General features: G+C 47.8%; 18 non-coding genes across 18 annotated transcripts; all 18 read left to right on the top strand.

The window, feature by feature from the left end:
* The first annotated feature begins 877 nt into the window (after nucleotides 1-877).
* Nucleotides 878-1,068, top strand: LOC142686423 (U2 spliceosomal RNA). Its single transcript, XR_012855771.1, has one exon. It is a non-coding gene; the product is annotated as a U2 spliceosomal RNA (small nuclear RNA).
* A 1,304-nt stretch (nucleotides 1,069-2,372) lies between these two features.
* On the top strand, nucleotides 2,373-2,563 carry LOC142686420 (U2 spliceosomal RNA). Its single transcript, XR_012855769.1, has one exon. It is a non-coding gene; the product is annotated as a U2 spliceosomal RNA (small nuclear RNA).
* Nucleotides 2,564-3,851: 1,288 nt separating this feature from the next.
* On the top strand, nucleotides 3,852-4,042 carry LOC142686419 (U2 spliceosomal RNA). Its single transcript, XR_012855768.1, has one exon. It is a non-coding gene; the product is annotated as a U2 spliceosomal RNA (small nuclear RNA).
* Nucleotides 4,043-5,334: 1,292 nt separating this feature from the next.
* Nucleotides 5,335-5,525, top strand: LOC142686418 (U2 spliceosomal RNA). The gene has a single exon (XR_012855767.1). It is a non-coding gene; the product is annotated as a U2 spliceosomal RNA (small nuclear RNA).
* Nucleotides 5,526-6,813: 1,288 nt separating this feature from the next.
* Nucleotides 6,814-7,004, top strand: LOC142686417 (U2 spliceosomal RNA). Its single transcript, XR_012855766.1, has one exon. It is a non-coding gene; the product is annotated as a U2 spliceosomal RNA (small nuclear RNA).
* A 1,281-nt stretch (nucleotides 7,005-8,285) lies between these two features.
* LOC142686416 (U2 spliceosomal RNA) lies at nucleotides 8,286-8,476 on the top strand. Its single transcript, XR_012855765.1, has one exon. It is a non-coding gene; the product is annotated as a U2 spliceosomal RNA (small nuclear RNA).
* Nucleotides 8,477-9,764: 1,288 nt separating this feature from the next.
* On the top strand, nucleotides 9,765-9,955 carry LOC142686414 (U2 spliceosomal RNA). Its single transcript, XR_012855763.1, has one exon. It is a non-coding gene; the product is annotated as a U2 spliceosomal RNA (small nuclear RNA).
* Nucleotides 9,956-11,243: 1,288 nt separating this feature from the next.
* LOC142686447 (U2 spliceosomal RNA) lies at nucleotides 11,244-11,434 on the top strand. Its single transcript, XR_012855793.1, has one exon. It is a non-coding gene; the product is annotated as a U2 spliceosomal RNA (small nuclear RNA).
* Nucleotides 11,435-12,746: 1,312 nt separating this feature from the next.
* On the top strand, nucleotides 12,747-12,937 carry LOC142686413 (U2 spliceosomal RNA). The gene has a single exon (XR_012855762.1). It is a non-coding gene; the product is annotated as a U2 spliceosomal RNA (small nuclear RNA).
* A 1,300-nt stretch (nucleotides 12,938-14,237) lies between these two features.
* Nucleotides 14,238-14,428, top strand: LOC142686412 (U2 spliceosomal RNA). Its single transcript, XR_012855761.1, has one exon. It is a non-coding gene; the product is annotated as a U2 spliceosomal RNA (small nuclear RNA).
* A 1,296-nt stretch (nucleotides 14,429-15,724) lies between these two features.
* Nucleotides 15,725-15,915, top strand: LOC142686411 (U2 spliceosomal RNA). The gene has a single exon (XR_012855760.1). It is a non-coding gene; the product is annotated as a U2 spliceosomal RNA (small nuclear RNA).
* A 1,296-nt stretch (nucleotides 15,916-17,211) lies between these two features.
* LOC142686409 (U2 spliceosomal RNA) lies at nucleotides 17,212-17,402 on the top strand. The gene has a single exon (XR_012855759.1). It is a non-coding gene; the product is annotated as a U2 spliceosomal RNA (small nuclear RNA).
* A 1,280-nt stretch (nucleotides 17,403-18,682) lies between these two features.
* Nucleotides 18,683-18,873, top strand: LOC142686407 (U2 spliceosomal RNA). The gene has a single exon (XR_012855757.1). It is a non-coding gene; the product is annotated as a U2 spliceosomal RNA (small nuclear RNA).
* A 1,268-nt stretch (nucleotides 18,874-20,141) lies between these two features.
* LOC142686406 (U2 spliceosomal RNA) lies at nucleotides 20,142-20,332 on the top strand. Its single transcript, XR_012855756.1, has one exon. It is a non-coding gene; the product is annotated as a U2 spliceosomal RNA (small nuclear RNA).
* Nucleotides 20,333-21,621: 1,289 nt separating this feature from the next.
* On the top strand, nucleotides 21,622-21,812 carry LOC142686405 (U2 spliceosomal RNA). The gene has a single exon (XR_012855755.1). It is a non-coding gene; the product is annotated as a U2 spliceosomal RNA (small nuclear RNA).
* Nucleotides 21,813-23,084: 1,272 nt separating this feature from the next.
* On the top strand, nucleotides 23,085-23,275 carry LOC142686437 (U2 spliceosomal RNA). Its single transcript, XR_012855784.1, has one exon. It is a non-coding gene; the product is annotated as a U2 spliceosomal RNA (small nuclear RNA).
* A 1,288-nt stretch (nucleotides 23,276-24,563) lies between these two features.
* On the top strand, nucleotides 24,564-24,754 carry LOC142686404 (U2 spliceosomal RNA). Its single transcript, XR_012855754.1, has one exon. It is a non-coding gene; the product is annotated as a U2 spliceosomal RNA (small nuclear RNA).
* Nucleotides 24,755-26,042: 1,288 nt separating this feature from the next.
* Nucleotides 26,043-26,233, top strand: LOC142686431 (U2 spliceosomal RNA). Its single transcript, XR_012855779.1, has one exon. It is a non-coding gene; the product is annotated as a U2 spliceosomal RNA (small nuclear RNA).
* The last annotated feature ends 799 nt before the right edge of the window (nucleotides 26,234-27,032 follow it).

The raw sequence follows: 27,032 nt of genomic DNA, 5'->3' as shown, positions 1-27,032 counted from the left end.
CCGCCCGCTCGCCTGCCCGCCACAATGGACCTACCTGTGTACACTAGATGGATGTGATGGAATGTACTGTCGTCCCTACATTTCAAGAAGAAGTAAGAATTGCAGTTGCAACAAAGCCTTGCTTGCCTACAAAGAGAGCAGCAATTTGGATTTGTTACTATGTTACCTAGAAGAATAACAAACTGTGCAAGGATGGAGGTTGTAGGAGCAAGGAGAAGTTGTCTGTAAAGTTGGTGGATGCCTATTTTCCATTTTGCAGTCCCTTGTCTCCCTCTTGTGGCCTCCTGGAGGCAACTAGCTGTGCAAAAAAAAGACAGCCTGGCGGCCGGCTGTTGCAGTGTTGCCCTCTCAGGCAACACTGAGTGACTGACTGAGCCTCACCGTCTTATATAAAGTTCAGACGGAACTTTGCACGTGTCATAGTGGAGCCCTCAGGATTCCAGAGCCAGCTTTCTGACATCATAATGGGGCCTCAGAGATAAAAGCCTGGGCCCAGGCAGTGTTGGTCAGTGCTGCTCAGCAGGCAGCACTGGACTGGACTGGATTACAGCTGATACAAGGTGTGAAGGAACAAGGGGTGGCTGTGGGCATGCACTTGCTGCCGCTGCCAGTGTTTATCTGCATGGCAGCAGGGCATTTGGGCGTTGCCAGGAAGGCGTTTTTATGTAGATTCCTCCTCTTTCAGCACTGCATTGTGGTGCAAGCAAAAGAAGCAAATCCTGTCTGGCTTCCTCTCCGGCCTTTATTCACCTCCCGTGTAGCTGTGAGTGTGTGAGCCTGCAGGGCCCCATGGAATTGCCTAGAAGTAGGCTGAATCGCTGCAAGGGCTGAACAGCAGTATCGGGCAGGCTCGGGCAACGCGCGGCCCGTTCGGGTTATCGCTTCTCGGCCTTTTGGCTAAGATCAAGTGTAGTATCTGTTCTTATCAGTTTAATATCTGATACGTCCCCTATCTGGGGACCATATATTAAATGGATTTTTAGAACAGGGAGATGGAAATAGAGCTTGCTCTGTCCACTCCACGCATTGACCTGGTATTGCAGTATTTCCAGGACCGGTGCACCCTTTCCTTATGTGTTGACTAAAAGCAGATTCCAAAAGTGTTTTTTGTCTTTGCTATTGTTTCTGTCTTTCTGAAGGGATCTCCCCTTTTAATCCCATTATTTCAACACCTGTTGGACAATGCATGAGTGATAATGAGCTCATTGATTAAATGCAATTAATGAATAGATTGCCACCTCTTGTTGTGTGTCGTCTGTGTTTCTGTGTTTCCGGCATTTCACATTGGAACACCTCATTCACCTTCCTTGTCTTCTCTCCGCCCTCCCTTTTAGGTAAGTTAAAGAGCTGCACCTGAGCCAGCCACTGATTGATTGATTGATTGATTGATTGATTGATTGATTGATTGATTGATTGATTGATTGATTGATTGATGCAGCACAACAGTCAAATAGTGGAGTGGAGTAGGGGAACAGCAAACAGCCAATAAAGCAGCCCGCCCGCTCGCCTGCCCGCCACAATGGACCTACCTGTGTACACTAGATGGATGTGATGGAATGTACTGTCGTCCCTACATTTCAAGAAGAAGTAAGAATTGCAGTTGCAACAAAGCCTTGCTTGCCTACAAAGAGAGCAGCAATTTGGATTTGTTACTATGTTACCTAGAAGAATAACAAACTGTGCAAGGATGGAGGTTGTAGGAGCAAGGAGAAGTTGTCTGTAAAGTTGGTGGATGCCTATTTTCCATTTTGCAGTCCCTTGTCTCCCTCTTGTGGCCTCCTGGAGGCAACTAGCTGTGCAAAAAAAAGACAGCCTGGCGGCCGGCTGTTGCAGTGTTGCCCTCTCAGGCAACACTGAGTGACTGACTGAGCCTCACCGTCTTATATAAAGTTCAGACGGAACTTTGCACGTGTCATAGTGGAGCCCTCAGGATTCCAGAGCCAGCTTTCTGACATCATAATGGGGCCTCAGAGATAAAAGCCTGGGCCCAGGCAGTGTTGGTCAGTGCTGCTCAGCAGGCAGCACTGGACTGGACTGGATTACAGCTGATACAAGGTGTGAAGGAACAAGGGGTGGCTGTGGGCATGCACTTGCTGCCGCTGCCAGTGTTTATCTGCATGGCAGCAGGGCATTTGGGCGTTGCCAGGAAGGCGTTTTTATGTAGATTCCTCCTCTTTCAGCACTGCATTGTGGTGCAAGCAAAAGAAGCAAATCCTGTCTGGCTTCCTCTCCGGCCTTTATTCACCTCCCGTGTAGCTGTGAGTGTGTGAGCCTGCAGGGCCCCATGGAATTGCCTAGAAGTAGGCTGAATCGCTGCAAGGGCTGAACAGCAGTATCGGGCAGGCTCGGGCAACGCGCGGCCCGTTCGGGTTATCGCTTCTCGGCCTTTTGGCTAAGATCAAGTGTAGTATCTGTTCTTATCAGTTTAATATCTGATACGTCCCCTATCTGGGGACCATATATTAAATGGATTTTTAGAACAGGGAGATGGAAATAGAGCTTGCTCTGTCCACTCCACGCATTGACCTGGTATTGCAGTATTTCCAGGACCGGTGCACCCTTTCCTTATGTGTTGACTAAAAGCAGATTCCAAAAGTGTTTTTTGTCTTTGCTATTGTTTCTGTCTTTCTGAAGGGATCTCCCCTTTTAATCCCATTATTTCAACACCTGTTGGACAATGCATGAGTGATAATGAGCTCATTGATTAAATGCAATTAATGAATAGATTGCCACCTCTTGTTGTGTGTCGTCTGTGTTTCTGTGTTTCCGGCATTTCACATTGGAACACCTCATTCACCTTCCTTGTCTTCTCTCCGCCCTCCCTTTTAGGTAAGTTAAAGAGCTGCACCTGAGCCAGCCACTGATTGATTGATTGATTGATTGATTGATTGATTGATTGATTGATTGATTGATGCAGCACAACAGTCAAATAGTGGAGTGGAGTAGGGGAACAGCAAACAGCCAATAAAGCAGCCCGCCCGCTCGCCTGCCCGCCACAATGGACCTACCTGTGTACACTAGATGGATGTGATGGAATGTACTGTCGTCCCTACATTTCAAGAAGAAGTAAGAATTGCAGTTGCAACAAAGCCTTGCTTGCCTACAAAGAGAGCAGCAATTTGGATTTGTTACTATGTTACCTAGAAGAATAACAAACTGTGCAAGGATGGAGGTTGTAGGAGCAAGGAGAAGTTGTCTGTAAAGTTGGTGGATGCCTATTTTCCATTTTGCAGTCCCTTGTCTCCCTCTTGTGGCCTCCTGGAGGCAACTAGCTGTGCAAAAAAAAGACAGCCTGGCGGCCGGCTGTTGCAGTGTTGCCCTCTCAGGCAACACTGAGTGACTGACTGAGCCTCACCGTCTTATATAAAGTTCAGACGGAACTTTGCACGTGTCATAGTGGAGCCCTCAGGATTCCAGAGCCAGCTTTCTGACATCATAATGGGGCCTCAGAGATAAAAGCCTGGGCCCAGGCAGTGTTGGTCAGTGCTGCTCAGCAGGCAGCACTGGACTGGACTGGATTACAGCTGATACAAGGTGTGAAGGAACAAGGGGTGGCTGTGGGCATGCACTTGCTGCCGCTGCCAGTGTTTATCTGCATGGCAGCAGGGCATTTGGGCGTTGCCAGGAAGGCGTTTTTATGTAGATTCCTCCTCTTTCAGCACTGCATTGTGGTGCAAGCAAAAGAAGCAAATCCTGTCTGGCTTCCTCTCCGGCCTTTATTCACCTCCCGTGTAGCTGTGAGTGTGTGAGCCTGCAGGGCCCCATGGAATTGCCTAGAAGTAGGCTGAATCGCTGCAAGGGCTGAACAGCAGTATCGGGCAGGCTCGGGCAACGCGCGGCCCGTTCGGGTTATCGCTTCTCGGCCTTTTGGCTAAGATCAAGTGTAGTATCTGTTCTTATCAGTTTAATATCTGATACGTCCCCTATCTGGGGACCATATATTAAATGGATTTTTAGAACAGGGAGATGGAAATAGAGCTTGCTCTGTCCACTCCACGCATTGACCTGGTATTGCAGTATTTCCAGGACCGGTGCACCCTTTCCTTATGTGTTGACTAAAAGCAGATTCCAAAAGTGTTTTTTGTCTTTGCTATTGTTTCTGTCTTTCTGAAGGGAACTCCCCTTTTAATCCCATTATTTCAACACCTGTTGGACAATGCATGAGTGATAATGAGCTCATTGATTAAATGCAATTAATGAATAGATTGCCACCTCTTGTTGTGTGTCGTCTGTGTTTCTGTGTTTCCGGCATTTCACATTGGAACACCTCATTCACCTTCCTTGTCTTCTCTCCGCCCTCCCTTTTAGGTAAGTTAAAGAGCTGCACCTGAGCCAGCCACTGATTGATTGATTGATTGATTGATTGATTGATTGATTGATTGATTGATTGATTGATGCAGCACAACAGTCAAATAGTGGAGTGGAGTAGGGGAACAGCAAACAGCCAATAAAGCAGCCCGCCCGCTCGCCTGCCCGCCACAATGGACCTACCTGTGTACACTAGATGGATGTGATGGAATGTACTGTCGTCCCTACATTTCAAGAAGAAGTAAGAATTGCAGTTGCAACAAAGCCTTGCTTGCCTACAAAGAGAGCAGCAATTTGGATTTGTTACTATGTTACCTAGAAGAATAACAAACTGTGCAAGGATGGAGGTTGTAGGAGCAAGGAGAAGTTGTCTGTAAAGTTGGTGGATGCCTATTTTCCATTTTGCAGTCCCTTGTCTCCCTCTTGTGGCCTCCTGGAGGCAACTAGCTGTGCAAAAAAAAGACAGCCTGGCGGCCGGCTGTTGCAGTGTTGCCCTCTCAGGCAACACTGAGTGACTGACTGAGCCTCACCGTCTTATATAAAGTTCAGACGGAACTTTGCACGTGTCATAGTGGAGCCCTCAGGATTCCAGAGCCAGCTTTCTGACATCATAATGGGGCCTCAGAGATAAAAGCCTGGGCCCAGGCAGTGTTGGTCAGTGCTGCTCAGCAGGCAGCACTGGACTGGACTGGATTACAGCTGATACAAGGTGTGAAGGAACAAGGGGTGGCTGTGGGCATGCACTTGCTGCCGCTGCCAGTGTTTATCTGCATGGCAGCAGGGCATTTGGGCGTTGCCAGGAAGGCGTTTTTATGTAGATTCCTCCTCTTTCAGCACTGCATTGTGGTGCAAGCAAAAGAAGCAAATCCTGTCTGGCTTCCTCTCCGGCCTTTATTCACCTCCCGTGTAGCTGTGAGTGTGTGAGCCTGCAGGGCCCCATGGAATTGCCTAGAAGTAGGCTGAATCGCTGCAAGGGCTGAACAGCAGTATCGGGCAGGCTCGGGCAACGCGCGGCCCGTTCGGGTTATCGCTTCTCGGCCTTTTGGCTAAGATCAAGTGTAGTATCTGTTCTTATCAGTTTAATATCTGATACGTCCCCTATCTGGGGACCATATATTAAATGGATTTTTAGAACAGGGAGATGGAAATAGAGCTTGCTCTGTCCACTCCACGCATTGACCTGGTATTGCAGTATTTCCAGGACCGGTGCACCCTTTCCTTATGTGTTGACTAAAAGCAGATTCCAAAAGTGTTTTTTGTCTTTGCTATTGTTTCTGTCTTTCTGAAGGGATCTCCCCTTTTAATCCCATTATTTCAACACCTGTTGGACAATGCATGAGTGATAATGAGCTCATTGATTAAATGCAATTAATGAATAGATTGCCACCTCTTGTTGTGTGTCGTCTGTGTTTCTGTGTTTCCGGCATTTCACATTGGAACACCTCATTCACCTTCCTTGTCTTCTCTCCGCCCTCCCTTTTAGGTAAGTTAAAGAGCTGCACCTGAGCCAGCCACTGATTGATTGATTGATTGATTGATTGATTGATTGATTGATTGATTGATTGATGCAGCACAACAGTCAAATAGTGGAGTGGAGTAGGGGAACAGCAAACAGCCAATAAAGCAGCCCGCCCGCTCGCCTGCCCGCCACAATGGACCTACCTGTGTACACTAGATGGATGTGATGGAATGTACTGTCGTCCCTACATTTCAAGAAGAAGTAAGAATTGCAGTTGCAACAAAGCCTTGCTTGCCTACAAAGAGAGCAGCAATTTGGATTTGTTACTATGTTACCTAGAAGAATAACAAACTGTGCAAGGATGGAGGTTGTAGGAGCAAGGAGAAGTTGTCTGTAAAGTTGGTGGATGCCTATTTTCCATTTTGCAGTCCCTTGTCTCCCTCTTGTGGCCTCCTGGAGGCAACTAGCTGTGCAAAAAAAAGACAGCCTGGCGGCCGGCTGTTGCAGTGTTGCCCTCTCAGGCAACACTGAGTGACTGACTGAGCCTCACCGTCTTATATAAAGTTCAGACGGAACTTTGCACGTGTCATAGTGGAGCCCTCAGGATTCCAGAGCCAGCTTTCTGACATCATAATGGGGCCTCAGAGATAAAAGCCTGGGCCCAGGCAGTGTTGGTCAGTGCTGCTCAGCAGGCAGCACTGGACTGGACTGGATTACAGCTGATACAAGGTGTGAAGGAACAAGGGGTGGCTGTGGGCATGCACTTGCTGCCGCTGCCAGTGTTTATCTGCATGGCAGCAGGGCATTTGGGCGTTGCCAGGAAGGCGTTTTTATGTAGATTCCTCCTCTTTCAGCACTGCATTGTGGTGCAAGCAAAAGAAGCAAATCCTGTCTGGCTTCCTCTCCGGCCTTTATTCACCTCCCGTGTAGCTGTGAGTGTGTGAGCCTGCAGGGCCCCATGGAATTGCCTAGAAGTAGGCTGAATCGCTGCAAGGGCTGAACAGCAGTATCGGGCAGGCTCGGGCAACGCGCGGCCCGTTCGGGTTATCGCTTCTCGGCCTTTTGGCTAAGATCAAGTGTAGTATCTGTTCTTATCAGTTTAATATCTGATACGTCCCCTATCTGGGGACCATATATTAAATGGATTTTTAGAACAGGGAGATGGAAATAGAGCTTGCTCTGTCCACTCCACGCATTGACCTGGTATTGCAGTATTTCCAGGACCGGTGCACCCTTTCCTTATGTGTTGACTAAAAGCAGATTCCAAAAGTGTTTTTTGTCTTTGCTATTGTTTCTGTCTTTCTGAAGGGATCTCCCCTTTTAATCCCATTATTTCAACACCTGTTGGACAATGCATGAGTGATAATGAGCTCATTGATTAAATGCAATTAATGAATAGATTGCCACCTCTTGTTGTGTGTCGTCTGTGTTTCTGTGTTTCCGGCATTTCACATTGGAACACCTCATTCACCTTCCTTGTCTTCTCTCCGCCCTCCCTTTTAGGTAAGTTAAAGAGCTGCACCTGAGCCAGCCACTGATTGATTGATTGATTGATTGATTGATTGATTGATTGATTGATTGATTGCAGCACAACAGTCAAATAGTGGAGTGGAGTAGGGGAACAGCAAACAGCCAATAAAGCAGCCCGCCCGCTCGCCTGCCCGCCACAATGGACCTACCTGTGTACACTAGATGGATGTGATGGAATGTACTGTCGTCCCTACATTTCAAGAAGAAGTAAGAATTGCAGTTGCAACAAAGCCTTGCTTGCCTACAAAGAGAGCAGCAATTTGGATTTGTTACTATGTTACCTAGAAGAATAACAAACTGTGCAAGGATGGAGGTTGTAGGAGCAAGGAGAAGTTGTCTGTAAAGTTGGTGGATGCCTATTTTCCATTTTGCAGTCCCTTGTCTCCCTCTTGTGGCCTCCTGGAGGCAACTAGCTGTGCAAAAAAAAGACAGCCTGGCGGCCGGCTGTTGCAGTGTTGCCCTCTCAGGCAACACTGAGTGACTGACTGAGCCTCACCGTCTTATATAAAGTTCAGACGGAACTTTGCACGTGTCATAGTGGAGCCCTCAGGATTCCAGAGCCAGCTTTCTGACATCATAATGGGGCCTCAGAAAAGCCTGGGCCCAGGCAGTGTTGGTCAGTGCTGCTCAGCAGGCAGCACTGGACTGGACTGGATTACAGCTGATACAAGGTGTGAAGGAACAAGGGGTGGCTGTGGGCATGCACTTGCTGCCGCTGCCAGTGTTTATCTGCATGGCAGCAGGGCATTTGGGCGTTGCCAGGAAGGCGTTTTTATGTAGATTCCTCCTCTTTCAGCACTGCATTGTGGTGCAAGCAAAAGAAGCAAATCCTGTCTGGCTTCCTCTCCGGCCTTTATTCACCTCCCGTGTAGCTGTGAGTGTGTGAGCCTGCAGGGCCCCATGGAATTGCCTAGAAGTAGGCTGAATCGCTGCAAGGGCTGAACAGCAGTATCGGGCAGGCTCGGGCAACGCGCGGCCCGTTCGGGTTATCGCTTCTCGGCCTTTTGGCTAAGATCAAGTGTAGTATCTGTTCTTATCAGTTTAATATCTGATACGTCCCCTATCTGGGGACCATATATTAAATGGATTTTTAGAACAGGGAGATGGAAATAGAGCTTGCTCTGTCCACTCCACGCATTGACCTGGTATTGCAGTATTTCCAGGACCGGTGCACCCTTTCCTTATGTGTTGACTAAAAGCAGATTCCAAAAGTGTTTTTTGTCTTTGCTATTGTTTCTGTCTTTCTGAAGGGATCTCCCCTTTTAATCCCATTATTTCAACACCTGTTGGACAATGCATGAGTGATAATGAGCTCATTGATTAAATGCAATTAATGAATAGATTGCCACCTCTTGTTGTGTGTCGTCTGTGTTTCTGTGTTTCCGGCATTTCACATTGGAACACCTCATTCACCTTCCTTGTCTTCTCTCCGCCCTCCCTTTTAGGTAAGTTAAAGAGCTGCACCTGAGCCAGCCACTGATTGATTGATTGATTGATTGATTGATTGATTGATTGATTGATTGATTGATGCAGCACAACAGTCAAATAGTGGAGTGGAGTAGGGGAACAGCAAACAGCCAATAAAGCAGCCCGCCCGCTCGCCTGCCCGCCACAATGGACCTACCTGTGTACACTAGATGGATGTGATGGAATGTACTGTCGTCCCTACATTTCAAGAAGAAGTAAGAATTGCAGTTGCAACAAAGCCTTGCTTGCCTACAAAGAGAGCAGCAATTTGGATTTGTTACTATGTTACCTAGAAGAATAACAAACTGTGCAAGGATGGAGGTTGTAGGAGCAAGGAGAAGTTGTCTGTAAAGTTGGTGGATGCCTATTTTCCATTTTGCAGTCCCTTGTCTCCCTCTTGTGGCCTCCTGGAGGCAACTAGCTGTGCAAAAAAAAGACAGCCTGGCGGCCGGCTGTTGCAGTGTTGCCCTCTCAGGCAACACTGAGTGACTGACTGAGCCTCACCGTCTTATATAAAGTTCAGACGGAACTTTGCACGTGTCATAGTGGAGCCCTCAGGATTCCAGAGCCAGCTTTCTGACATCATAATGGGGCCTCAGAGATAAAAGCCTGGGCCCAGGCAGTGTTGGTCAGTGCTGCTCAGCAGGCAGCACTGGACTGGACTGGATTACAGCTGATACAAGGTGTGAAGGAACAAGGGGTGGCTGTGGGCATGCACTTGCTGCCGCTGCCAGTGTTTATCTGCATGGCAGCAGGGCATTTGGGCGTTGCCAGGAAGGCGTTTTTATGTAGATTCCTCCTCTTTCAGCACTGCATTGTGGTGCAAGCAAAAGAAGCAAATCCTGTCTGGCTTCCTCTCCGGCCTTTATTCACCTCCCGTGTAGCTGTGAGTGTGTGAGCCTGCAGGGCCCCATGGAATTGCCTAGAAGTAGGCTGAATCGCTGCAAGGGCTGAACAGCAGTATCGGGCAGGCTCGGGCAACGCGCGGCCCGTTCGGGTTATCGCTTCTCGGCCTTTTGGCTAAGATCAAGTGTAGTATCTGTTCTTATCAGTTTAATATCTGATACGTCCCCTATCTGGGGACCATATATTAAATGGATTTTTAGAACAGGGAGATGGAAATAGAGCTTGCTCTGTCCACTCCACGCATTGACCTGGTATTGCAGTATTTCCAGGACCGGTGCACCCTTTCCTTATGTGTTGACTAAAAGCAGATTCCAAAAGTGTTTTTTGTCTTTGCTATTGTTTCTGTCTTTCTGAAGGGATCTCCCCTTTTAATCCCATTATTTCAACACCTGTTGGACAATGCATGAGTGATAATGAGCTCATTGATTAAATGCAATTAATGAATAGATTGCCACCTCTTGTTGTGTGTCGTCTGTGTTTCTGTGTTTCCGGCATTTCACATTGGAACACCTCATTCACCTTCCTTGTCTTCTCTCCGCCCTCCCTTTTAGGTAAGTTAAAGAGCTGCACCTGAGCCAGCCACTGATTGATTGATTGATTGATTGATTGATTGATTGATTGATTGATTGATTGATGCAGCACAACAGTCAAATAGTGGAGTGGAGTAGGGGAACAGCAAACAGCCAATAAAGCAGCCCGCCCGCTCGCCTGCCCGCCACAATGGACCTACCTGTGTACACTAGATGGATGTGATGGAATGTACTGTCGTCCCTACATTTCAAGAAGAAGTAAGAATTGCAGTTGCAACAAAGCCTTGCTTGCCTACAAAGAGAGCAGCAATTTGGATTTGTTACTATGTTACCTAGAAGAATAACAAACTGTGCAAGGATGGAGGTTGTAGGAGCAAGGAGAAGTTGTCTGTAAAGTTGGTGGATGCCTATTTTCCATTTTGCAGTCCCTTGTCTCCCTCTTGTGGCCTCCTGGAGGCAACTAGCTGTGCAAAAAAAAGACAGCCTGGCGGCCGGCTGTTGCAGTGTTGCCCTCTCAGGCAACACTGAGTGACTGACTGAGCCTCACCGTCTTATATAAAGTTCAGACGGAACTTTGCACGTGTCATAGTGGAGCCCTCAGGATTCCAGAGCCAGCTTTCTGACATCATAATGGGGCCTCAGAGATAAAAGCCTGGGCCCAGGCAGTGTTGGTCAGTGCTGCTCAGCAGGCAGCACTGGACTGGACTGGATTACAGCTGATACAAGGTGTGAAGGAACAAGGGGTGGCTGTGGGCATGCACTTGCTGCCGCTGCCAGTGTTTATCTGCATGGCAGCAGGGCATTTGGGCGTTGCCAGGAAGGCGTTTTTATGTAGATTCCTCCTCTTTCAGCACTGCATTGTGGTGCAAGCAAAAGAAGCAAATCCTGTCTGGCTTCCTCTCCGGCCTTTATTCACCTCCCGTGTAGCTGTGAGTGTGTGAGCCTGCAGGGCCCCATGGAATTGCCTAGAAGTAGGCTGAATCGCTGCAAGGGCTGAACAGCAGTATCGGGCAGGCTCGGGCAACGCGCGGCCCGTTCGGGTTATCGCTTCTCGGCCTTTTGGCTAAGATCAAGTGTAGTATCTGTTCTTATCAGTTTAATATCTGATACGTCCCCTATCTCGGGACCATATATTAAATGGATTTTTAGAACAGGGAGATGGAAATAGAGCTTGCTCTGTCCACTCCACGCATTGACCTGGTATTGCAGTATTTCCAGGACCGGTGCACCCTTTCCTTATGTGTTGACTAAAAGCAGATTCCAAAAGTGTTTTTTGTCTTTGCTATTGTTTCTGTCTTTCTGAAGGGATCTCCCCTTTTAATCCCATTATTTCAACACCTGTTGGACAATGCATGAGTGATAATGAGCTCATTGATTAAATGCAATTAATGAATAGATTGCCACCTCTTGTTGTGTGTCGTCTGTGTTTCTGTGTTTCCGGCATTTCACATTGGAACACCTCATTCACCTTCCTTGTCTTCTCTCCGCCCTCCCTTTTAGGTAAGTTAAAGAGCTGCACCTGAGCCAGCCACTGATTGATTGATTGATTGATTGATGGATTGATTGATTGATTGATTGATTGATTGATTGATTGATTGATTGATTGATGCAGCACAACAGTCAAATAGTGGAGTGGAGTAGGGGAACAGCAAACAGCCAATAAAGCAGCCCGCCCGCTCGCCTGCCCGCCACAATGGACCTACCTGTGTACACTAGATGGATGTGATGGAATGTACTGTCGTCCCTACATTTCAAGAAGAAGTAAGAATTGCAGTTGCAACAAAGCCTTGCTTGCCTACAAAGAGAGCAGCAATTTGGATTTGTTACTATGTTACCTAGAAGAATAACAAACTGTGCAAGGATGGAGGTTGTAGGAGCAAGGAGAAGTTGTCTGTAAAGTTGGTGGATGCCTATTTTCCATTTTGCAGTCCCTTGTCTCCCTCTTGTGGCCTCCTGGAGGCAACTAGCTGTGCAAAAAAAAGACAGCCTGGCGGCCGGCTGTTGCAGTGTTGCCCTCTCAGGCAACACTGAGTGACTGACTGAGCCTCACCGTCTTATATAAAGTTCAGACGGAACTTTGCACGTGTCATAGTGGAGCCCTCAGGATTCCAGAGCCAGCTTTCTGAAATCATAATGGGGCCTCAGAGATAAAAGCCTGGGCCCAGGCAGTGTTGGTCAGTGCTGCTCAGCAGGCAGCACTGGACTGGACTGGATTACAGCTGATACAAGGTGTGAAGGAACAAGGGGTGGCTGTGGGCATGCACTTGCTGCCGCTGCCAGTGTTTATCTGCATGGCAGCAGGGCATTTGGGCGTTGCCAGGAAGGCGTTTTTATGTAGATTCCTCCTCTTTCAGCACTGCATTGTGGTGCAAGCAAAAGAAGCAAATCCTGTCTGGCTTCCTCTCCGGCCTTTATTCACCTCCCGTGTAGCTGTGAGTGTGTGAGCCTGCAGGGCCCCATGGAATTGCCTAGAAGTAGGCTGAATCGCTGCAAGGGCTGAACAGCAGTATCGGGCAGGCTCGGGCAACGCGCGGCCCGTTCGGGTTATCGCTTCTCGGCCTTTTGGCTAAGATCAAGTGTAGTATCTGTTCTTATCAGTTTAATATCTGATACGTCCCCTATCTGGGGACCATATATTAAATGGATTTTTAGAACAGGGAGATGGAAATAGAGCTTGCTCTGTCCACTCCACGCATTGACCTGGTATTGCAGTATTTCCAGGACCGGTGCACCCTTTCCTTATGTGTTGACTAAAAGCAGATTCCAAAAGTGTTTTTTGTCTTTGCTATTGTTTCTGTCTTTCTGAAGGGATCTCCCCTTTTAATCCCATTATTTCAACACCTGTTGGACAATGCATGAGTGATAATGAGCTCATTGATTAAATGCAATTAATGAATAGATTGCCACCTCTTGTTGTGTGTCGTCTGTGTTTCTGTGTTTCCGGCATTTCACATTGGAACACCTCATTCACCTTCCTTGTCTTCTCTCCGCCCTCCCTTTTAGGTAAGTTAAAGAGCTGCACCTGAGCCAGCCACTGATTGATTGATTGATTGATTGATTGATTGATTGATTGATTGATTGATTGATTGATTGATTGATGCAGCACAACAGTCAAATAGTGGAGTGGAGTAGGGGAACAGCAAACAGCCAATAAAGCAGCCCGCCCGCTCGCCTGCCCGCCACAATGGACCTACCTGTGTACACTAGATGGATGTGATGGAATGTACTGTCGTCCCTACATTTCAAGAAGAAGTAAGAATTGCAGTTGCAACAAAGCCTTGCTTGCCTACAAAGAGAGCAGCAATTTGGATTTGTTACTATGTTACCTAGAAGAATAACAAACTGTGCAAGGATGGAGGTTGTAGGAGCAAGGAGAAGTTGTCTGTAAAGTTGGTGGATGCCTATTTTCCATTTTGCAGTCCCTTGTCTCCCTCTTGTGGCCTCCTGGAGGCAACTAGCTGTGCAAAAAAAAGACAGCCTGGCGGCCGGCTGTTGCAGTGTTGCCCTCTCAGGCAACACTGAGTGACTGACTGAGCCTCACCGTCTTATATAAAGTTCAGACGGAACTTTGCACGTGTCATAGTGGAGCCCTCAGGATTCCAGAGCCAGCTTTCTGACATCATAATGGGGCCTCAGAGATAAAAGCCTGGGCCCAGGCAGTGTTGGTCAGTGCTGCTCAGCAGGCAGCACTGGACTGGACTGGATTACAGCTGATACAAGGTGTGAAGGAACAAGGGGTGGCTGTGGGCATGCACTTGCTGCCGCTGCCAGTGTTTATCTGCATGGCAGCAGGGCATTTGGGCGTTGCCAGGAAGGCGTTTTTATGTAGATTCCTCCTCTTTCAGCACTGCATTGTGGTGCAAGCAAAAGAAGCAAATCCTGTCTGGCTTCCTCTCCGGCCTTTATTCACCTCCCGTGTAGCTGTGAGTGTGTGAGCCTGCAGGGCCCCATGGAATTGCCTAGAAGTAGGCTGAATCGCTGCAAGGGCTGAACAGCAGTATCGGGCAGGCTCGGGCAACGCGCGGCCCGTTCGGGTTATCGCTTCTCGGCCTTTTGGCTAAGATCAAGTGTAGTATCTGTTCTTATCAGTTTAATATCTGATACGTCCCCTATCTGGGGACCATATATTAAATGGATTTTTAGAACAGGGAGATGGAAATAGAGCTTGCTCTGTCCACTCCACGCATTGACCTGGTATTGCAGTATTTCCAGGACCGGTGCACCCTTTCCTTATGTGTTGACTAAAAGCAGATTCCAAAAGTGTTTTTTGTCTTTGCTATTGTTTCTGTCTTTCTGAAGGGATCTCCCCTTTTAATCCCATTATTTCAACACCTGTTGGACAATGCATGAGTGATAATGAGCTCATTGATTAAATGCAATTAATGAATAGATTGCCACCTCTTGTTGTGTGTCGTCTGTGTTTCTGTGTTTCCGGCATTTCACATTGGAACACCTCATTCACCTTCCTTGTCTTCTCTCCGCCCTCCCTTTTAGGTAAGTTAAAGAGCTGCACCTGAGCCAGCCACTGATTGATTGATTGATTGATTGATTGATTGATTGATTGATTGATTGATTGATTGATTGATGCAGCACAACAGTCAAATAGTGGAGTGGAGTAGGGGAACAGCAAACAGCCAATAAAGCAGCCCGCCCGCTCGCCTGCCCGCCACAATGGACCTACCTGTGTACACTAGATGGATGTGATGGAATGTACTGTCGTCCCTACATTTCAAGAAGAAGTAAGAATTGCAGTTGCAACAAAGCCTTGCTTGCCTACAAAGAGAGCAGCAATTTGGATTTGTTACTATGTTACCTAGAAGAATAACAAACTGTGCAAGGATGGAGGTTGTAGGAGCAAGGAGAAGTTGTCTGTAAAGTTGGTGGATGCCTATTTTCCATTTTGCAGTCCCTTGTCTCCCTCTTGTGGCCTCCTGGAGGCAACTAGCTGTGCAAAAAAAAGACAGCCTGGCGGCCGGCTGTTGCAGTGTTGCCCTCTCAGGCAACACTGAGTGACTGACTGAGCCTCACCGTCTTATATAAAGTTCAGACGGAACTTTGCACGTGTCATAGTGGAGCCCTCAGGATTCCAGAGCCAGCTTTCTGACATCATAATGGGGCCTCAGAGATAAAAGCCTGGGCCCAGGCAGTGTTGGTCAGTGCTGCTCAGCAGGCAGCACTGGACTGGACTGGATTACAGCTGATACAAGGTGTGAAGGAACAAGGGGTGGCTGTGGGCATGCACTTGCTGCCGCTGCCAGTGTTTATCTGCATGGCAGCAGGGCATTTGGGCGTTGCCAGGAAGGCGTTTTTATGTAGATTCCTCCTCTTTCAGCACTGCATTGTGGTGCAAGCAAAAGAAGCAAATCCTGTCTGGCTTCCTCTCCGGCCTTTATTCACCTCCCGTGTAGCTGTGAGTGTGTGAGCCTGCAGGGCCCCATGGAATTGCCTAGAAGTAGGCTGAATCGCTGCAAGGGCTGAACAGCAGTATCGGGCAGGCTCGGGCAACGCGCGGCCCGTTCGGGTTATCGCTTCTCGGCCTTTTGGCTAAGATCAAGTGTAGTATCTGTTCTTATCAGTTTAATATCTGATACGTCCCCTATCTGGGGACCATATATTAAATGGATTTTTAGAACAGGGAGATGGAAATAGAGCTTGCTCTGTCCACTCCACGCATTGACCTGGTATTGCAGTATTTCCAGGACCGGTGCACCCTTTCCTTATGTGTTGACTAAAAGCAGATTCCAAAAGTGTTTTTTGTCTTTGCTATTGTTTCTGTCTTTCTGAAGGGATCTCCCCTTTTAATCCCATTATTTCAACACCTGTTGGACAATGCATGAGTGATAATGAGCTCATTGATTAAATGCAATTAATGAATAGATTGCCACCTCTTGTTGTGTGTCGTCTGTGTTTCTGTGTTTCCGGCATTTCACATTGGAACACCTCATTCACCTTCCTTGTCTTCTCTCCGCCCTCCCTTTTAGGTAAGTTAAAGAGCTGCACCTGAGCCAGCCACTGATTGATTGATTGATTGATTGATTGATTGATTGATTGATTGATTGATTGATTGATTGATTGATGCAGCACAACAGTCAAATAGTGGAGTGGAGTAGGGGAACAGCAAACAGCCAATAAAGCAGCCCGCTCGCCTGCCCGCCACAATGGACCTACCTGTGTACACTAGATGGATGTGATGGAATGTACTGTCGTCCCTACATTTCAAGAAGAAGTAAGAATTGCAGTTGCAACAAAGCCTTGCTTGCCTACAAAGAGAGCAGCAATTTGGATTTGTTACTATGTTACCTAGAAGAATAACAAACTGTGCAAGGATGGAGGTTGTAGGAGCAAGGAGAAGTTGTCTGTAAAGTTGGTGGATGCCTATTTTCCATTTTGCAGTCCCTTGTCTCCCTCTTGTGGCCTCCTGGAGGCAACTAGCTGTGCAAAAAAAAGACAGCCTGGCGGCCGGCTGTTGCAGTGTTGCCCTCTCAGGCAACACTGAGTGACTGACTGAGCCTCACCGTCTTATATAAAGTTCAGACGGAACTTTGCACGTGTCATAGTGGAGCCCTCAGGATTCCAGAGCCAGCTTTCTGACATCATAATGGGGCCTCAGAGATAAAAGCCTGGGCCCAGGCAGTGTTGGTCAGTGCTGCTCAGCAGGCAGCACTGGACTGGACTGGATTACAGCTGATACAAGGTGTGAAGGAACAAGGGGTGGCTGTGGGCATGCACTTGCTGCCGCTGCCAGTGTTTATCTGCATGGCAGCAGGGCATTTGGGCGTTGCCAGGAAGGCGTTTTTATGTAGATTCCTCCTCTTTCAGCACTGCATTGTGGTGCAAGCAAAAGAAGCAAATCCTGTCTGGCTTCCTCTCCGGCCTTTATTCACCTCCCGTGTAGCTGTGAGTGTGTGAGCCTGCAGGGCCCCATGGAATTGCCTAGAAGTAGGCTGAATCGCTGCAAGGGCTGAACAGCAGTATCGGGCAGGCTCGGGCAACGCGCGGCCCGTTCGGGTTATCGCTTCTCGGCCTTTTGGCTAAGATCAAGTGTAGTATCTGTTCTTATCAGTTTAATATCTGATACGTCCCCTATCTGGGGACCATATATTAAATGGATTTTTAGAACAGGGAGATGGAAATAGAGCTTGCTCTGTCCACTCCACGCATTGACCTGGTATTGCAGTATTTCCAGGACCGGTGCACCCTTTCCTTATGTGTTGACTAAAAGCAGATTCCAAAAGTGTTTTTTGTCTTTGCTATTGTTTCTGTCTTTCTGAAGGGATCTCCCCTTTTAATCCCATTATTTCAACACCTGTTGGACAATGCATGAGTGATAATGAGCTCATTGATTAAATGCAATTAATGAATAGATTGCCACCTCTTGTTGTGTGTCGTCTGTGTTTCTGTGTTTCCGGCATTTCACATTGGAACACCTCATTCACCTTCCTTGTCTTCTCTCCGCCCTCCCTTTTAGGTAAGTTAAAGAGCTGCACCTGAGCCAGCCACTGATTGATTGATTGATTGATTGATTGATTGATTGATTGATTGATGCAGCACAACAGTCAAATAGTGGAGTGGAGTAGGGGAACAGCAAACAGCCAATAAAGCAGCCCGCCCGCTCGCCTGCCCGCCACAATGGACCTACCTGTGTACACTAGATGGATGTGATGGAATGTACTGTCGTCCCTACATTTCAAGAAGAAGTAAGAATTGCAGTTGCAACAAAGCCTTGCTTGCCTACAAAGAGAGCAGCAATTTGGATTTGTTACTATGTTACCTAGAAGAATAACAAACTGTGCAAGGATGGAGGTTGTAGGAGCAAGGAGAAGTTGTCTGTAAAGTTGGTGGATGCCTATTTTCCATTTTGCAGTCCCTTGTCTCCCTCTTGTGGCCTCCTGGAGGCAACTAGCTGTGCAAAAAAAAGACAGCCTGGCGGCCGGCTGTTGCAGTGTTGCCCTCTCAGGCAACACTGAGTGACTGACTGAGCCTCACCGTCTTATATAAAGTTCAGACGGAACTTTGCACGTGTCATAGTGGAGCCCTCAGGATTCCAGAGCCAGCTTTCTGACATCATAATGGGGCCTCAGAGATAAAAGCCTGGGCCCAGGCAGTGTTGGTCAGTGCTGCTCAGCAGGCAGCACTGGACTGGACTGGATTACAGCTGATACAAGGTGTGAAGGAACAAGGGGTGGCTGTGGGCATGCACTTGCTGCCGCTGCCAGTGTTTATCTGCATGGCAGCAGGGCATTTGGGCGTTGCCAGGAAGGCGTTTTTATGTAGATTCCTCCTCTTTCAGCACTGCATTGTGGTGCAAGCAAAAGAAGCAAATCCTGTCTGGCTTCCTCTCCGGCCTTTATTCACCTCCCGTGTAGCTGTGAGTGTGTGAGCCTGCAGGGCCCCATGGAATTGCCTAGAAGTAGGCTGAATCGCTGCAAGGGCTGAACAGCAGTATCGGGCAGGCTCGGGCAACGCGCGGCCCGTTCGGGTTATCGCTTCTCGGCCTTTTGGCTAAGATCAAGTGTAGTATCTGTTCTTATCAGTTTAATATCTGATACGTCCCCTATCTGGGGACCATATATTAAATGGATTTTTAGAACAGGGAGATGGAAATAGAGCTTGCTCTGTCCACTCCACGCATTGACCTGGTATTGCAGTATTTCCAGGACCGGTGCACCCTTTCCTTATGTGTTGACTAAAAGCAGATTCCAAAAGTGTTTTTTGTCTTTGCTATTGTTTCTGTCTTTCTGAAGGGATCTCCCCTTTTAATCCCATTATTTCAACACCTGTTGGACAATGCATGAGTGATAATGAGCTCATTGATTAAATGCAATTAATGAATAGATTGCCACCTCTTGTTGTGTGTCGTCTGTGTTTCTGTGTTTCCGGCATTTCACATTGGAACACCTCATTCACCTTCCTTGTCTTCTCTCCGCCCTCCCTTTTAGGTAAGTTAAAGAGCTGCACCTGAGCCAGCCACTGATTGATTGATTGATTGATTGATTGATTGATGCAGCACAACAGTCAAATAGTGGAGTGGAGTAGGGGAACAGCAAACAGCCAATAAAGCAGCCCGCCCGCTCGCCTGCCCGCCACAATGGACCTACCTGTGTACACTAGATGGATGTGATGGAATGTACTGTCGTCCCTACATTTCAAGAAGAAGTAAGAATTGCAGTTGCAACAAAGCCTTGCTTGCCTACAAAGAGAGCAGCAATTTGGATTTGTTACTATGTTACCTAGAAGAATAACAAACTGTGCAAGGATGGAGGTTGTAGGAGCAAGGAGAAGTTGTCTGTAAAGTTGGTGGATGCCTATTTTCCATTTTGCAGTCCCTTGTCTCCCTCTTGTGGCCTCCTGGAGGCAACTAGCTGTGCAAAAAAAAGACAGCCTGGCGGCCGGCTGTTGCAGTGTTGCCCTCTCAGGCAACACTGAGTGACTGACTGAGCCTCACCGTCTTATATAAAGTTCAGACGGAACTTTGCACGTGTCATAGTGGAGCCCTCAGGATTCCAGAGCCAGCTTTCTGACATCATAATGGGGCCTCAGAGATAAAAGCCTGGGCCCAGGCAGTGTTGGTCAGTGCTGCTCAGCAGGCAGCACTGGACTGGACTGGATTACAGCTGATACAAGGTGTGAAGGAACAAGGGGTGGCTGTGGGCATGCACTTGCTGCCGCTGCCAGTGTTTATCTGCATGGCAGCAGGGCATTTGGGCGTTGCCAGGAAGGCGTTTTTATGTAGATTCCTCCTCTTTCAGCACTGCATTGTGGTGCAAGCAAAAGAAGCAAATCCTGTCTGGCTTCCTCTCCGGCCTTTATTCACCTCCCGTGTAGCTGTGAGTGTGTGAGCCTGCAGGGCCCCATGGAATTGCCTAGAAGTAGGCTGAATCGCTGCAAGGGCTGAACAGCAGTATCGGGCAGGCTCGGGCAACGCGCGGCCCGTTCGGGTTATCGCTTCTCGGCCTTTTGGCTAAGATCAAGTGTAGTATCTGTTCTTATCAGTTTAATATCTGATACGTCCCCTATCTGGGGACCATATATTAAATGGATTTTTAGAACAGGGAGATGGAAATAGAGCTTGCTCTGTCCACTCCACGCATTGACCTGGTATTGCAGTATTTCCAGGACCGGTGCACCCTTTCCTTATGTGTTGACTAAAAGCAGATTCCAAAAGTGTTTTTTGTCTTTGCTATTGTTTCTGTCTTTCTGAAGGGATCTCCCCTTTTAATCCCATTATTTCAACACCTGTTGGACAATGCATGAGTGATAATGAGCTCATTGATTAAATGCAATTAATGAATAGATTGCCACCTCTTGTTGTGTGTCGTCTGTGTTTCTGTGTTTCCGGCATTTCACATTGGAACACCTCATTCACCTTCCTTGTCTTCTCTCCGCCCTCCCTTTTAGGTAAGTTAAAGAGCTGCACCGAAGCCAGCCACTGATTGATTGATTGATTGATTGATTGATTGATTGATTGATTGATTGATTGATGCAGCACAACAGTCAAATAGTGGAGTGGAGTAGGGGAACAGCAAACAGCCAATAAAGCAGCCCGCCCGCTCGCCTGCCCGCCACAATGGACCTACCTGTGTACACTAGATGGATGTGATGGAATGTACTGTCGTCCCTACATTTCAAGAAGAAGTAAGAATTGCAGTTGCAACAAAGCCTTGCTTGCCTACAAAGAGAGCAGCAATTTGGATTTGTTACTATGTTACCTAGAAGAATAACAAACTGTGCAAGGATGGAGGTTGTAGGAGCAAGGAGAAGTTGTCTGTAAAGTTGGTGGATGCCTATTTTCCATTTTGCAGTCCCTTGTCTCCCTCTTGTGGCCTCCTGGAGGCAACTAGCTGTGCAAAAAAAAAGACAGCCTGGCGGCCGGCTGTTGCAGTGTTGCCCTCTCAGGCAACACTGAGTGACTGACTGAGCCTCACCGTCTTATATAAAGTTCAGACGGAACTTTGCACGTGTCATAGTGGAGCCCTCAGGATTCCAGAGCCAGCTTTCTGACATCATAATGGGGCCTCAGAGATAAAAGCCTGGGCCCAGGCAGTGTTGGTCAGTGCTGCTCAGCAGGCAGCACTGGACTGGACTGGATTACAGCTGATACAAGGTGTGAAGGAACAAGGGGTGGCTGTGGGCATGCACTTGCTGCCGCTGCCAGTGTTTATCTGCATGGCAGCAGGGCATTTGGGCGTTGCCAGGAAGGCGTTTTTATGTAGATTCCTCCTCTTTCAGCACTGCATTGTGGTGCAAGCAAAAGAAGCAAATCCTGTCTGGCTTCCTCTCCGGCCTGTATTCACCTCCCGTGTAGCTGTGAGTGTGTGAGCCTGCAGGGCCCCATGGAATTGCCTAGAAGTAGGCTGAATCGCTGCAAGGGCTGAACAGCAGTATCGGGCAGGCTCGGGCAACGCGCGGCCCGTTTGGGTTATCGCTTCTCGGCCTTTTGGCTAAGATCAAGTGTAGTATCTGTTCTTATCAGTTTAATATCTGATACGTCCCCTATCTGGGGACCATATATTAAATGGATTTTTAGAACAGGGAGATGGAAATAGAGCTTGCTCTGTCCACTCCACGCATTGACCTGGTATTGCAGTATTTCCAGGACCGGTGCACCCTTTCCTTATGTGTTGACTAAAAGCAGATTCCAAAAGTGTTTTTTGTCTTTGCTATTGTTTCTGTCTTTCTGAAGGGATCTCCCCTTTTAATCCCATTATTTCAACACCTGTTGGACAATGCATGAGTGATAATGAGCTCATTGATTAAATGCAATTAATGAATAGATTGCCACCTCTTGTTGTGTGTCGTCTGTGTTTCTGTGTTTCCGGCATTTCACATTGGAACACCTCATTCACCTTCCTTGTCTTCTCTCCGCCCTCCCTTTTAGGTAAGTTAAAGAGCTGCACCTGAGCCAGCCACTGATTGATTGATTGATTGATTGATTGATTGATTGATGCAGCACAACAGTCAAATAGTGGAGTGGAGTAGGGGAACAGCAAACAGCCAATAAAGCAGCCCGCCCGCTCGCCTGCCCGCCACAATGGACCTACCTGTGTACACTAGATGGATGTGATGGAATGTACTGTCGTCCCTACATTTCAAGAAGAAGTAAGAATTGCAGTTGCAACAAAGCCTTGCTTGCCTACAAAGAGAGCAGCAATTTGGATTTGTTACTATGTTACCTAGAAGAATAACAAACTGTGCAAGGATGGAGGTTGTAGGAGCAAGGAGAAGTTGTCTGTAAAGTTGGTGGATGCCTATTTTCCATTTTGCAGTCCCTTGTCTCCCTCTTGTGGCCTCCTGGAGGCAACTAGCTGTGCAAAAAAAAGACAGCCTGGCGGCCGGCTGTTGCAGTGTTGCCCTCTCAGGCAACACTGAGTGACTGACTGAGCCTCACCGTCTTATATAAAGTTCAGACGGAACTTTGCACGTGTCATAGTGGAGCCCTCAGGATTCCAGAGCCAGCTTTCTGACATCATAATGGGGCCTCAGAGATAAAAGCCTGGGCCCAGGCAGTGTTGGTCAGTGCTGCTCAGCAGGCAGCACTGGACTGGACTGGATTACAGCTGATACAAGGTGTGAAGGAACAAGGGGTGGCTGTGGGCATGCACTTGCTGCCGCTGCCAGTGTTTATCTGCATGGCAGCAGGGCATTTGGGCGTTGCCAGGAAGGCGTTTTTATGTAGATTCCTCCTCTTTCAGCACTGCATTGTGGTGCAAGCAAAAGAAGCAAATCCTGTCTGGCTTCCTCTCCGGCCTTTATTCACCTCCCGTGTAGCTGTGAGTGTGTGAGCCTGCAGGGCCCCATGGAATTGCCTAGAAGTAGGCTGAATCGCTGCAAGGGCTGAACAGCAGTATCGGGCAGGCTCGGGCAACGCGCGGCCCGTTCGGGTTATCGCTTCTCGGCCTTTTGGCTAAGATCAAGTGTAGTATATGTTCTTATCAGTTTAATATCTGATACGTCCCCTATCTGGGGACCATATATTAAATGGATTTTTAGAACAGGGAGATGGAAATAGAGCTTGCTCTGTCCACTCCACGCATTGACCTGGTATTGCAGTATTTCCAGGACCGGTGCACCCTTTCCTTATGTGTTGACTAAAAGCAGATTCCAAAAGTGTTTTTTGTCTTTGCTATTGTTTCTGTCTTTCTGAAGGGATCTCCCCTTTTAATCCCATTATTTCAACACCTGTTGGACAATGCATGAGTGATAATGAGCTCATTGATTAAATGCAATTAATGAATAGATTGCCACCTCTTGTTGTGTGTCGTCTGTGTTTCTGTGTTTCCGGCATTTCACATTGGAACACCTCATTCACCTTCCTTGTCTTCTCTCCGCCCTCCCTTTTAGGTAAGTTAAAGAGCTGCACCTGAGCCAGCCACTGATTGATTGATTGATTGATTGATTGATTGATTGATTGATTGATTGATTGATGCAGCACAACAGTCAAATAGTGGAGTGGAGTAGGGGAACAGCAAACAGCCAATAAAGCAGCCCGCCCGCTCGCCTGCCCGCCACAATGGACCTACCTGTGTACACTAGATGGATGTGATGGAATGTACTGTCGTCCCTACATTTCAAGAAGAAGTAAGAATTGCAGTTGCAACAAAGCCTTGCTTGCCTACAAAGAGAGCAGCAATTTGGATTTGTTACTATGTTACCTAGAAGAATAACAAACTGTGCAAGGATGGAGGTTGTAGGAGCAAGGAGAAGTTGTCTGTAAAGTTGGTGGATGCCTATTTTCCATTTTGCAGTCCCTTGTCTCCCTCTTGTGGCCTCCTGGAGGCAACTAGCTGTGCAAAAAAAAGACAGCCTGGCGGCCGGCTGTTGCAGTGTTGCCCTCTCAGGCAACACTGAGTGACTGACTGAGCCTCACCGTCTTATATAAAGTTCAGACGGAACTTTGCACGTGTCATAGTGGAGCCCTCAGGATTCCAGAGCCAGCTTTCTGACATCATAATGGGGCCTCAGAGATAAAAGCCTGGGCCCAGGCAGTGTTGGTCAGTGCTGCTCAGCAGGCAGCACTGGACTGGACTGGATTACAGCTGATACAAGGTGTGAAGGAACAAGGGGTGGCTGTGGGCATGCACTTGCTGCCGCTGCCAGTGTTTATCTGCATGGCAGCAGGGCATTTGGGCGTTGCCAGGAAGGCGTTTTTATGTAGATTCCTCCTCTTTCAGCACTGCATTGTGGTGCAAGCAAAAGAAGCAAATCCTGTCTGGCTTCCTCTCCGGCCTGTATTCACCTCCCGTGTAGCTGTGAGTGTGTGAGCCTGCAGGGCCCCATGGAATTGCCTAGAAGTAGGCTGAATCGCTGCAAGGGCTGAACAGCAGTATCGGGCAGGCTCGGGCAACGCGCGGCCCGTTTGGGTTATCGCTTCTCGGCCTTTTGGCTAAGATCAAGTGTAGTATCTGTTCTTATCAGTTTAATATCTGATACGTCCCCTATCTGGGGACCATATATTAAATGGATTTTTAGAACAGGGAGATGGAAATAGAGCTTGCTCTGTCCACTCCACGCATTGACCTGGTATTGCAGTATTTCCAGGACCGGTGCACCCTTTCCTTATGTGTTGACTAAAAGCAGATTCCAAAAGTGTTTTTTGTCTTTGCTATTGTTTCTGTCTTTCTGAAGGGATCTCCCCTTTTAATCCCATTATTTCAACACCTGTTGGACAATGCATGAGTGATAATGAGCTCATTGATTAAATGCAATTAATGAATAGATTGCCACCTCTTGTTGTGTGTCGTCTGTGTTTCTGTGTTTCCGGCATTTCACATTGGAACACCTCATTCACCTTCCTTGTCTTCTCTCCGCCCTCCCTTTTAGGTAAGTTAAAGAGCTGCACCTGAGCCAGCCACTGATTGATTGATTGATTGATTGATTGATTGATTGATTGATTGATTGATTGATGCAGCACAACAGTCAAATAGTGGAGTGGAGTAGGGGAACAGCAAACAGCCAATAAAGCAGCCCGCCCGCTCGCCTGCCCGCCACAATGGACCTACCTGTGTACACTAGATGGATGTGATGGAATGTACTGTCGTCCCTACATTTCAAGAAGAAGTAAGAATTGCAGTTGCAACAAAGCCTTGCTTGCCTACAAAGAGAGCAGCAATTTGGATTTGTTACTATGTTACCTAGAAGAATAACAAACTGTGCAAGGATGGAGGTTGTAGGAGCAAGGAGAAGTTGTCTGTAAAGTTGGTGGATGCCTATTTTCCATTTTGCAGTCCCTTGTCTCCCTCTTGTGGCCTCCTGGAGGCAACTAGCTGTGCAAAAAAAAGACAGCCTGGCGGCCGGCTGTTGCAGTGTTGCCCTCTCAGGCAACACTGAGTGACTGACTGAGCCTCACCGTCTTATATAAAGTTCAGACGGAACTTTGCACGTGTCATAGTGGAGCCCTCAGGATTCCAGAGCCAGCTTTCTGACATCATAATGGGGCCTCAGAGATAAAAGCCTGGGCCCAGGCAGTGTTGGTCAGTGCTGCTCAGCAGGCAGCACTGGACTGGACTGGATTACAGCTGATACAAGGTGTGAAGGAACAAAGGGTGGCTGTGGGCATGCACTTGCTGCCGCTGCCAGTGTTTATCTGCATGGCAGCAGGGCATTTGGGCGTTGCCAGGAAGGCGTTTTTATGTAGATTCCTCCTCTTTCAGCACTGCATTGTGGTGCAAGCAAAAGAAGCAAATCCTGTCTGGCTTCCTCTCCGGCCTTTATTCACCTCCCGTGTAGCTGTGAGTGTGTGAGCCTGCAGGGCCCCATGGAATTGCCTAGAAGTAGGCTGAATCGCTGCAAGGGCTGAACAGCAGTATCGGACAGGCTCGGGCAACGCGCGGCCCGTTCGGGTTATCGCTTCTCGGCCTTTTGGCTAAGATCAAGTGTAGTATCTGTTCTTATCAGTTTAATATCTGATACGTCCCCTATCTGGGGACCATATATTAAATGGATTTTTAGAACAGGGAGATGGAAATAGAGCTTGCTCTGTTCACTCCACGCATTGACCTGGTATTGCAGTATTTCCAGGACCGGTGCACCCTTTCCTTATGTGTTGACTAAAAGCAGATTCCAAAAGTGTTTTTTGTCTTTGCTATTGTTTCTGTCTTTCTGAAGGGATCTCCCCTTTTAATCCCATTATTTCAACACCTGTTGGACAATGCATGAGTGATAATGAGCTCATTGATTAAATGCAATTAATGAATAGATTGCCACCTCTTGTTGTGTGTCGTCTGTGTTTCTGTGTTTCCGGCATTTCACATTGGAACACCTCATTCACCTTCCTTGTCTTCTCTCCGCCCTCCCTTTTAGGTAAGTTAAAGAGCTGCACCTGAGCCAGCCACTGATTGATTGATTGATTGATTGATTGATTGATTGATTGATTGATTGATTGATTGATTGATTGATTGATTGATGCAGCACAACAGTCAAATAGTGGAGTGGAGTAGGGGAACAGCAAACAGCCAATAAAGCAGCCCGCCCGCTCGCCTGCCCGCCACAATGGACCTACCTGTGTACACTAGATGGATGTGATGGAATGTACTGTCGTCCCTACATTTCAAGAAGAAGTAAGAATTGCAGTTGCAACAAAGCCTTGCTTGCCTACAAAGAGAGCAGCAATTTGGATTTGTTACTATGTTACCTAGAAGAATAACAAACTGTGCAAGGATGGAGGTTGTAGGAGCAAGGAGAAGTTGTCTGTAAAGTTGGTGGATGCCTATTTTCCATTTTGCAGTCCCTTGTCTCCCTCTTGTGGCCTCCTGGAGGCAACTAGCTGTGCAAAAAAAAGACAGCCTGGCGGCCGGCTGTTGCAGTGTTGCCCTCTCAGGCAACACTGAGTGACT

Source organism: Rhinoderma darwinii (genome assembly GCF_050947455.1).
Source record: "Rhinoderma darwinii isolate aRhiDar2 chromosome 5 unlocalized genomic scaffold, aRhiDar2.hap1 SUPER_5_unloc_17, whole genome shotgun sequence".
NCBI lineage: Eukaryota > Metazoa > Chordata > Amphibia > Anura > Rhinodermatidae > Rhinoderma > Rhinoderma darwinii.
Note: the sequence above shows the minus strand (reverse complement) of the source record. Positions and strands in the feature narration are given on the sequence as shown.